The sequence below is a fragment of the Nicotiana sylvestris genome, chromosome 6 (genome assembly GCF_000393655.2).
Source record: "Nicotiana sylvestris chromosome 6, ASM39365v2, whole genome shotgun sequence".
Classification (NCBI taxonomy): domain Eukaryota; kingdom Viridiplantae; phylum Streptophyta; class Magnoliopsida; order Solanales; family Solanaceae; genus Nicotiana; species Nicotiana sylvestris.
This window is the reverse complement of record NC_091062.1, coordinates 31,516,551-31,528,556: the sequence shown is the minus strand read 5'-3', so window position 1 is coordinate 31,528,556 and position 12,006 is coordinate 31,516,551.

The window sequence follows — 12,006 nt, the reverse complement described above, 5'->3', positions numbered from 1 at the left end:
GAAATGAATTTTTAAAAGAAATTATTTTCTGAAATTTAGTATGAAAATTTGAAATGAAATGAATTAGAAAGCATTGGTATCGGGCCCGTATTTTGGTTCCGGCGCCCGGTACAGGTCTTATATGTGGTTTAAGCGCTTTCTGTGAAATTTGGTTGAAATCGGACGTCGTTTGACGTGTTTCGGACTTAAAACTCTAAGTTTGAAAATTTATGAAGTTTAATGAGAAAGTGATGATTTTGAGGTTTGATTCCTCGTTTATGATGTTATTTTGGCGATTTAATCGCATGGTTAAGTTCGTAGGATGTTGTTGAGTTAGTGTGAGTGTTTGGTTAGGATTCCCAAGGGCTCGGGAGTGTTTCGGAAGTGTTTCGGGGTGGTTTTGGCCTTAGAAAAATTGCAGAAGTTTCAGTTCTGGTGTTCTGGTATCTAGTTCTATGCGATCACATAGGTAGCATTGCGATCGCATAGAGTAATCCTTCAGGTGCCCCACATTTGTTCTATGCGATCGCATAGATTCATCCGCGATCGCATAGCTTAGCCAGATCCTTCAATGCGAACGCAACCTTTAATCCACGTTCGCATTTCATTAAATCCAAACCTGGAATGCACAACCTTTTCTTCTATGCGTTCGCAGCAGCCCTTCCGCGATCGCAATGACCAGCTTCCCCTTACCCTATGCGATCACATTACCTTCTTCGCGATCGCATAGGGCATTTTTGCCCAGCGATTTTTAAATACCCAAAACAGAACAGTGACGAGATTTAGTCCATATTTCACACGAGTTCTTCTTCTCCACGGCTCTTGAGCGAATTTTTGAGCACTTCTTCACCAAAGTTTCTTGGGTAAGTAAATTCCCACTCATTTACTTCATCTTTCTTCATTAATTAGTGAGTTTCTAAACCTAAATCATGAAATCAAAGTAGAAATTAGGGGTTTTGGGTAGAGTTAGGTTTTTGGGAGTTTTGAGTGATTCAACCTCAATTTTAGGGTCAGATCTTAAAATAAATTATATATTCGGGCTCGTGGATGAATGGGTGATATGAATTTGGTCCGAACCTCGTGTTTTGACCAAGGGGGCCCGGGGTCGATTTTTGGAATTTTGGGAAGAAAGCTTAGAAATCTATGTTTAGACATTAGATTTGATTTGTTTAGCTTATATTGATACTATAAAGTCGTTATTTCATAGATTTAATTGAGTTAGAGCCGAAATCGAGAGGGAAAGCGATCGTTGTGGATTAATTTAGCCGTGGAAGTTGAGGTAAGTGTTCGGTCTAACTCTAGCTTGAGGGATTAGGAGTTGAGTCTTACTTACTACTTGCTTTCTGTTGTGTCCGACGTATAGGCATGGTGACTAGTATCTATACGTTGGGGGTCGAGCATGACCGTGAGTCCTAAATTGCTAAATTGTTGTATTCTTAAGTAATGCTTATGAGAACTTAGTTGAAGATCTTTGAAACTGAGCAAGTAAATGTTATGATTGAGCATTTGTATTAATTTTGTTAAGTAGAAATTGAGTAAATTGGTTATAGCTGGATCTCCCTTGCCGAGATAGTTGATTTGATATCTTGTTCCCTTGCCGGGAAACTTATTATGTTATCTTTCTCCCTTGTCGGGATTATCCTGTGATATTGTGTTGGACTGAAATGGGAGCGGGTGGTACGCCTACCACAAATTATGAAATGAAATGGGAGCGGGTGGTACGCCTACCACAGGATAAAATGAAATTGGAGCGGGTGGTACGCCTACCACAAGATAAAATGAAATGGGAGCGGGTGGTACGCCTACCACAAGATATGATGAAATGGGAGTGGGTGGTACGCCTACCACAGGATATGATGAAATGGGAGCGGGTGGTACGCCTACCACAGGATATGATGAAATGGGAGCGGGTGGTACGCCTACCATAAGATATGATGAAATGGGATCGGGTTGCACGCCTGCAACAAGAGAAAACTGAGACAAGTGAAAGTGGTTGTTTTTTTTCCTTATTCTGCGGTAAAAGTGAGCAAATGTAGTTTTCCCTTATTATTTCTAATATTTTGTCTTATCTGCTATCCCCGTACGCATGCTCCCCCTCCCAGCTTTAATTGTTTACTTTCCGCTGTTTTCCATTGTACTTGTATATATATATATATATATATATCTACACAGGTTTATTTGGAGTCTGGGTTTAACCTCGTCACTACTTTACCGGGGTTAGGCCAGGCACTTACAAGCACATGGGGTCGGTTGTGCTGATGCTACACTCTGTGCTCTTTTGCACAGATCACGAAGTTGGAGCAGCCTTTGGACAACAGCAGTAGATCGGGAGAAGGCCTTCAGTCCAGAGACACCGAGGTAGTTTTGCTGACGTCCGCAAGCCCGGAGTCTCTCTCTCTTTATTCAGTTTGTTATCTTTTGTACCGAAACAAACAGTTTAAAATTTTCTTTCAGACGATTGTATTTAGTAACCTTAGAAGTTCGTGAGCATTGTGACACCAATCTTGGGTAGAGGATTTTGTTAAACTTTCCGCAATTCTATTCAGTTTTTATATAAGTTGAGACTTCCACATGAAATTTTAATTATGTTGCCTCTATTACATGTTGATAATTACGGAAAAGAAATGCGCGTTAAATGGAAGGTAATTTAAGTTGGCTTGCCTAGCTCCTATTAGTAGGCGCCATCACGACTCCCGAGGGTGGGAAATCCGGGTCGTGATAAGTTGGTATCAGAGCACTAGGTTACATAGGTCTCACAACTCATGGACAACCTTAGTAGAGTCTGGGGGATCGGTACGGAGACGTCTGTATTTATCCCCTAGAGGCTACAGAGTTAGGAAAACATCACATCTGTTCTTTCTTGTCGTGCGGTTCTGTTTCCCCAATACTGATTGAATTTCTACTCCGTTCTTTCGCAGATGGCGAGGACACGCGCTTCCTCATCGACCGCGCAGCAGCCCGAGCCCCCAGCAGCGGCTCCTATTACGGGTAGAGAGCGAGGCCGAGGCTGTGCCAGAGGCCGAGGCAGAGGCAAAGCTCAGCCCCGAGCAGCAGTTCCAGAGGTGCAGCCTCATGTTGATTATGATGATGAGGTTCCAGCTCCAGCAGCTCCGGTGGGCCCAGCTCAGGTCCCAGAGGGTTTTATAGCCACTCCAGTGCTTCAGGACGCTTTGGTCCGATTGGTAGGCTTCATAGAGAGCGTCTCTCGAGCGGGTTTGCTCCCAGTAGCACCAACCACTTCTCAGGCTGGAGGAGGGGTTTAGACTCCCGCTACACGTACTCCGGAGAAGGTAGCTCCCCAGGTTCAGGTTCCGGTGGTTTAGCCAGCAGTGGCAGTTTAGCCGGGTACAGCGGCTCAGACCGGCGATGGTGCGGCTATGTCTGCTGATGCTCTGTGGAGATTGGATCGATTCACCAAGCTATTTACTACCACATTCAGCGGTGCTTCTTAAGAGGATCCCCATGATTTGTTATATAGCTACCACGAGGTTCTTCGGAACATGGGTGTTGTGGAGACCAATGGGGTCGATTTTGTCACCTTTCGTCTATCTGGACCCGCCAAGACTTGGTGGAGGGATTATTGCTTAGCGAGACCAGCCGGATCGTCGTCTTTGACTTGGAACTAGTTTGCAGATTTATTTTTGGAGAAGTTTCTCCCAGTCACTCAGAGGGAGGCTCTTCGTAGGCAGTTTGAGCACCTCCAGCAGGGCTCTATGACAGTCACTCAGTACGAGACCCGGTTCATTGATATAGCTCGCCATGCTATTGTCATACTCCCCACCGAGAGAGAGAGGGTGCGGAGGTTTATCGATGGTTTGATTCAGCCGATCCGTCTCCAGATGGCTATGGGAGACGGGAGTGAGATTACATTTCAGGAGGCGGCCAATGTGTCCCGCAGAGTTGAGATGGTTATATTACAGGGAGGTGGTCATAGGTCGGATAAGAGGCCCCGTCATTCAGGCAGATTCAGTGGTACCTCGTCTGGAGGTAGAGATTCGTATGGTAGAGGCCATCCTCCTAGTCCCTTTTAGTCAGCCCTACAAGTCTCTCACGGTACTTCGGGTGGTCGTGGTTCTCAGCCGCATTATTCAGACCAGCAGCCTTACAGTTCACCATCAGCACCTATCAGTGCACCACCGCTCCAGAGTTTTCAGGGCCGTTATCCCCAGCAGCCGAGGGCTTGTTTCACGTGTGGAGACATGAGGCACATTGCCAAGTATTACCCTCGAGCTTCGAGCAGCTCTCAGCACCAGAGTTCTCGTACTATGATTCAGGCACCGGAGGTTTCACAACCTGCCCAGCCAGCTAGAGGTGGTGGCAAGGGTGTTAGAGGTAGAGGTAGAGGTCATAGAGGTGGAGCTCAGGCCGCCAGAGGTGGGGGCCAGCCAGTAGCTGGTCGTCCTAGAGAGACAGTTCAGGGAGGTGGGGCCCAGCCCCGGTGTTATGCTCTTCCAGCCAGGCTAGAGGCTGAGTCATCAGATGTTGTCATTACAGGTACTATTCTGGTCTGCGATAGAGATGCTTCAGTGCTATTTGACCCTGGATCTACGTATTCATATGTGTCGTCCTATTTTGCACCCTACTTGGTTATGCCTAGTGAGGCCTTGAGTATTCCTGTATATGTATCTACACCTGTGGGTGATTCTATAGTGGTTGATCGGGTTCATCGTTCCTGTGTTGTGGTGTTTAGGGGTCTTGAGACCCGTGTTGATTTGTTGCTCTTAGATATGGTGGATTTCGACGTTATATTAGGGATGGATTGGTTGTCCCCGCATCATGCTATCTTGGATTGCCATGCCAAGACCGTGACCTTGGCTTTACCAGATTTGCCCCGACTAGAGTGGAGAGGGACCCCAGGTCATGCCACTCGCAGTATTATTTCATATGTGAAGGCTCGGCACATGGTCGAGAAGGGGTGTTTAGCTTATCTGGCGTATGTTCGCGATTCCAGCGCAGAGGTCCCTTCTATTGATTCTGTACCTATTATTCGAGAGTTCCCCGAGGTTTTCCCTTCAGACCTGCCAGGTATGCCGCTCAATAGGGATATTGATTTTTGCATCGATTTGGCTCCGGGAACTCAGCCCATTTCTATTCCGCCATATTGCATGGCCCCGCTAGAGTTGAAAGAGTTGAAGGAGCAGTTATAAGACTTGCTTGGGAAGGGTTTCATTAGACCCAGCGTGTCGCCTTGGGGTGCGCCGGTTCTGTTTGTAAAGAAAAAGGATGGCTCGATGAGAATGTGCATTGATTACCGACAATTGAACAAGGTTACAATTAAGAATAAGTATCCACTGCCGAGGATTGATGATTTGTTCGATCAGCTTCAGGGTGCCAAGGTATTTTCAAAGATTGACTTGAGATCTGGCTACCATCAGTTGAGGATTAGGGCATCCGATGTCCCTAAGACAGCATTCCGCACTCGGTACGGGCATTATGAGTTCTTGGTTATGTCATTTGGGTTGACCAACGCCCCAGCAGCTGATCGCAGCGGACTCAACCTAAGGAAGAGTGAGCGCTAATACTTTTACCCAATAGCGGTATCGGGGTCAATTTTCCACAGGGAGCTTCAATTTGGAGTTGAGTGTTTGTATGGTCTAGGACTATGTTTTAGCTCCTAATTGATCTTCTAACATTTTTGGTTTTCTTTTGATTATCAACTACAATTTATCAACTACAAGTTTAAAGCTAAGTTAGGCTAAGATATAGATTCTAAGTTGTATGCAATATAGAGAAAGGCACTAGGGTACCTAGGTGGTCAACTAACGGGTAAAGATTCCTAATGCAAGAATGATGAATATGGGACTTATGCTATAACCGTTGCACTTTCGTACCCACTCTCACACCTCTCGATTGAGAGAGTGATTTTGCCCAATTGCCTCTCTCGAGACTAATTGGGTAGGCCAATTTGCCCAAGCAACTTATGGTTCAAGTTGGGTAATTACTCTCTCGAGTTTAACCCATTAATTGGGACTACCATTCTCATGGGTCCATCCCAATTCCTTGTTGGAATTAATCTTGGGGTCATAGACTCTCTTTCTCAAGAAGAGTCAAGACTCACTAAGCTAGACTTAGTGTTTGCAACCACCAAATCTTAATGAAAACATAAGATTAATCCAAATAACAAATACCCAACATCATTCATGCACTAAACAATCACACCCATTAATTACCCACACTAGGGTTGAGCCACAACCCTAGCTAATGGGTTTAGCTAGCCATAATAGAAACAGAAATTGAAGAAATAGTAGATGAAATTGACATAATAATTAACTACAATGTTAATCTACTCAAATCCACGTTAATACTAGAAGAAATTGCCCAAAATAGGCTAAAACCATGAAGTCTCGAGTTCAGCTGCTATCTGATAAAAACCAGAAACTAAAAACTCCACCTAAAAAGTAAAATATTATATTTATACTACATAGGAAAAACCGGACAAAAATACCCCTGAGGGTCTGGCGCGGACCGCGCACAAATGACGCGCGGCCGCGTAGGGGTTTGGGTCTTCATATCTTGCTTCCGACACTTGGGGACGCGAACCGTGCAAATGCAACGCGCGACCGCGTAGGGCGTTTCTACGCAGACCGTACTGATTAGGTGTGGGGCCGCGTGGGCTTTTGCCTTGAATGACCAAGTCTCTGACACTCTTGGGCGCGGACCACATGGAAAGGAGCGTGGACCACGCGTCTTGACTTGAAAATTGCATGGTCTCTAAACTATCCTGCGCGGCCGCATGGCAAAGCAGTGCGGACCGCGCAGGTTGACCTGGAAATTGTCCAGCCACTGAACTCTCAAGTGCGGCCGCGTGACAAATCAGTGCGGACCGCACGGGTCATTTTGTTCCCCACTTCAGTTGTCTTTTGACACTTGGCATATTTCACTCCTTTTTAGCCGATCTTTGGTATTTGTCATCTTGTCGCTCAAACCTGCAATCAAGCGCAACTTGTAAGCATTTTGGGACTAATTTATGGAAGTTAATGCACAAAGCTTAGGTAAGAATGGGTATAAAACATGTAGAAATCACAGTTATCAACTCCCCCAAACTTAAACCTTTGCTTGTCCTCAAGCAAATAAAATGAGACCTACCCCTCAATGGAAAACACCCAAGTAATTCCTGTTTATCCTAAAGTAACCTCAACAAGCATCAATTGGGACTAACAATTGCCCTCAATGCGAATGCATTATTAACACATTTAAACTTTGAAAACTTGTGGATCAAGTGTGACACAAGAGCATCAAGAGTTGACACATTTCATCAAGGAACCTTTCTCAATTTCTTTGTTCATTGTGGAACCCAAACTCACACATCCTCGACTTTCCCCAAGTGAACCTCACCTTTTTAGAGTATTTGCACACAAATCGAGGTGAATGGACTTCTCTCTCATCTCTCACAAAGAAAAGTCCCTAAGTCCGGCTCTAAGTACCATATGTTTTCCCCTTATGTAAGTATCCACTAATGTAGGCTTCCCTCAACTCAAGTTCATATAGGGCTTTTGAGGAGTCATTGAGGCTTTGGGTAAAGGTAGGACATGTTTTTGTTCAAATGGGTTTAATCTTCCCTTAAACACTTCTTTTGATTTATTTTGGCGCACTTTCTTGACTCAATTGAGTAATTCATTTCTTTCAAGGGGTTAGAGAGACACATTGTCACTCTTTCTTTTGCAATTCAAACCTTTTTTTCCTTTTTACCACTTTTTCACATCTTTTTCACTTTTTTGTTGTCCTTGGATTCCCTTTTTGGTTCTTATTCATTTTTGTCTTTCTTTTTGTCTTTTTCTCTTTTTCATTGCCTTCCTTTTCTTTTGCTTTTGCGCCTTTTTACCACATTGATGCCTTTCTTGTCTCTCCCCCCAAACTTAGACATTTGCCATTTACTCAAGGGAAGATTTGGGTGCCAAGAGAGGGTCTCATTAAGAACGGGTATAGGCTTGTAGCTTGGTTCATGAAAGAAAAAGGTTTAAGGCTCAAAAGGGGTGAACTAGGGATTATTTCATTGGTAGGTCATGGAAATTGTTCAAGTTTTTCATTTTTGATCAAGGAGAGCCTATAATCACGTCTCAAGTCAAGTTCCACCTATGATTTCGCCTCAACAAACATTCAGGTCAAGTTCTAGACTATCGGCTCGGTACTTGGGTTCACGATTCGAATTCTTACTACACACACTCAAGGATTTCCAAAGACGGAGTCGAGGTCCCACAACGACCTTAGATATGATTCAAGCGCACAATGGCCCAAAATGACCACATGATGATTGTTTGGTCAACACAAGAGTCTCAAGGCCACAACTTTCACCATCCTAAACACAACATAATGTCTTTGACCATAGGATCAAAGGCAAATGTGCTAGGCCCAAGTGAAGCTTTGCCTGAGGTACCCTTAACTACAAAAACTTGAAAATCAAAAAGAAAAATCAAAAACAGACTCAAACCCTTAAGAAGGTTGTCACGCCATCTATCATTGGGAAGAGTCACCCGGTTCGCACAACACTCTACCCTTGAAAAGAACCGTGGCATTAAGAAAACCAAGGGCTTATTGCAAACACCAAAACAAAACAAAAAGGCTACGAGCCTGACTTTGCAACTAAAACGAAAAATTTTAACAAAAAATAGAAAACCAAAATGAAAACCGAATGAATATGTACAAAAGGGAATTAGAATATACAACCAGGGGGAATGAATATATACATAGAGTTTAAGAGCATCTAGAATGAACAATTATATACAAGCCATCTACAACTACGAATGTGCTGAAAGTAAAAGAATATATACAGTAATCCAACAGTCAATCAAAATAGTAGGGCCACACCCCACGAATAAAAGCTAGCATTGTCCCCAATGCTAACTATCAAAATAAGCACCAAAATGAAATAAAGGATATAGAAAGGCCCCTCAAGCCTCATCCGTCACCCTGTGCTGGTCAGTGGCTCCTAAGTCCTCTGTACTGGCGGGGACCTCAGATTGGTCCCCGGCCTGCTGCTACTGTGCTGCTAGGCTAGGTGCCTGCTCAAGAACTGGCTCATCAACTGATGGGGCAGTGGAGGGACTCTCCTGAACCGGTGCTACCTCAATCATAACTCCCTTAGTGCTAGGGAGTTTCCTCTTCTTCCTCGGCCTCTGATCCTCCTCCTGTACCTGTGCTACTGCTGGCTCTACAGCCGGATCCCCAAATAGTAAGTCAAGTGGCAACTGATCCTCCATGAGCTTGTCTACCTCCACTCTCAACTGTGTCACTGACTCCTTGGAAGCCTTCTGCTTCCTCAGCTTCTTGTGCTCCCGAGCCAATTTCTCCAACGCTTTGCCATGTGCCCCAACCGCCTTAGTCAAGGCATCCTGCATCGCCATCATCTTTTCCTGGTTGGCCAGGATCTTCTTCAGTGCATCCTCAATGGAGGAAGGAATCTCAATAGTAACTGGTGCTCCCTGTGTCTGTACAGCAGTGGTCAAAATAGACAACCTGGATGTCGCAGCTGACATCCAGTTGTTCAAACTGGCAAGGGAGTGGGTGAGCTAGTTTGCAGTGAACCGGTGAGTCTTTGATGAAGGGACTACCGGTTCAGCTGCAATAGAAGGACCAGCTGCTGACGACGGACCTGGAGGCAATGCCTCATCAGTAGCAGGAATGGTGGAAGGCTTACTGGGTTGCTCAATGACCACTGGCTCCTCAGACTGGCCAGGTGCAGTGGAAGTGGATGCCACATTCTTCTTGCCCCTCTTTGGGTTGTCTGGACCCAACTGACTATACCATGAGTACGGGGCCACCGGAGGTACCTTGACATCATATTTCTTTTTCTTCACTTTCAATTCTCTGAAGTAACAAAGAGAGTGTGTTTGGGAAGGGGTAGTTTGTTTGGGTCTCATTACCAACTGTAGAAATCACTCTCGACATAATATTACCCACATTCAGAGGGAAACCCGCCATGATAGATGCTACCAAGACAGCACGAGGAAGGGGAATGGAGTGATCATGTGTAGACGGGTCAAGTCGACTACACACGAAAGTCAACCACCCTTTGGCTTCAAAGTTCAGGGTGTTCCTAAAGATCTTTTCTTGTGCTTTCAACCAGACTGGGACTGTACCCGGGGCTGCCAAGTGCTCGGATAACCAAGGACGAACCTCCTCTTTCATTGCTAGCTTTTCTAAATATTGCGATTCATCCTCTTCTTCGAACCCCAGGAATCCATTTAACGATTTGCCATCAAACACAACTGTCTTGTCCCTCACTTTAGTTGCTTTTGAGTCCCGAATGATATGGTGAACATTGCTGTAGAATTCCTTCACCATATGCTCATTCGCCATCTCAACACGTTCTTTGAAGAAGCCCCAACCCTCTCTAGTGCGGAATTGTGCTTGCACATGAGGGTTGAGAGGGACAAGATCGGCATCTATGAACCGCCTTTCCGGAATTTCCTTTTGGGCCACCACTCCCGGAATCTGTGGAAAACAACCTCACTAACAAACCTGTCTGCCCATGCCTCCGTTTTTCTAGTACGCTCTATCCCCCCTACCTGTGGCTCACCTCCCTCAGCATACCCTCCACTCTCCCCTGATGATGAAGCTGTGGGAGATGTGGAGTATTGCTCTTCTTCTCTTGCTACGGACTCATCAAACGAGTCTGAGATGACATTAACCAGTTTCTTGGAGGAGGCTACATTACCATGATCCGGGGAAGGGGAATCACAGAGCTGAAATGAAGTGGACATGTGGGTGGGAGCAGGCTCCGAGGTAATGCTCCGTGAAGGTGCATACTCACTCCCCGTGGAATGAGATGCAGCTCTATCAGCTTCCCGGATTATCTTCCGGGTTTTCTTTATCAATTCCCTGATTTTTGGAGTGAGTTTCACAGTCTGCTTGCTTTTCCCCCCTCGGGAGGAACCACCTCTCCCGGGTTGTTTTTCTTTGCCCGCTCATTTTTGAACCATTGTCTGCAAGAAATACATGTCTAACATTGTTAGTAGAAGCACATAAGGTGGAGTAGACAGTTCAGTTGAATGCAAAGAGTGCAGACACAGTGACACAAACAGAGGGGCGCGGACCACACCAAAAGGCACGCGGTCCGCGCAGTATACTGACACCCACACATACCTTTCTGAATAAACCGACGCGGACTGCACAGAAATGGTACGCGGCCGCGTTGGTTTAGCGCGGACCGCACAGAAATGGTACGCGGTCCGCGCAGGTGAAATACCCAAATGTTGACCTCTCTGAACTCTTCACACGGGGTCCGCACTGTTTTGGACCGTGGCCACGCTGGGATCATGCGGACCGCACACAAATGGCACGCGGACCGCGTAGAGAGGTTCATCATCTCTTAACAAGAGTCACGCGGACCGTGCACAAATGCTGCGCGGCCGCGTAGGGCTAATTTAACTGAGCCGGGTGTTTGTTCAATTAAATTCAATTTTTTTGTTCACCTTTGTGGGTCCTAAGTGTCCCTACTCAGTTATTTAACAAGATTCCATGCCCAAGATTAAACAAAAACACACAAAAATCTAAGCTAACAGTTAAACTAAGAAGAAAAAGATGAAAGTAAGAAGTTACACTAGTAAAAATTAATTAAACAAAACAAAAAATTAGACTATGATTGAAATGAATGAGAGTTGTTACCAGGGATTAATGAGATTTCAACTATGTGCACAATTAGTCTTGATGAACAGTGAAAACTATAGCTCAGGTGAAAATTTGGCGAAAAGGTTAAAATGAGGCCCAAGGCCTCTATTTATAGAAAAACCCTGGGACCCAGTACCTACCTACCAGCGCAGCCGCACAAAAAGGGACGCGGACCGCGCTGGATTTTGCATCCTACACATTGGCTGTTCAATCCACGCGGACCGCACTATTTTGGTGCACGGCCGCGTGGGACTTTGTCAGAGAGCATGTAATTCTGGGTCCTCCAGCGCGGACCGCATAGAAATGTCACGCGGCCGCGCTGGGTCTTCTAGGCCTTAACCCTTCAGCTGCTCAAACCTACGCGGACCGCACTATTTTGTTGCGCGCCGCGTAGGCAATTTTTAGAAATTGACCATTTTG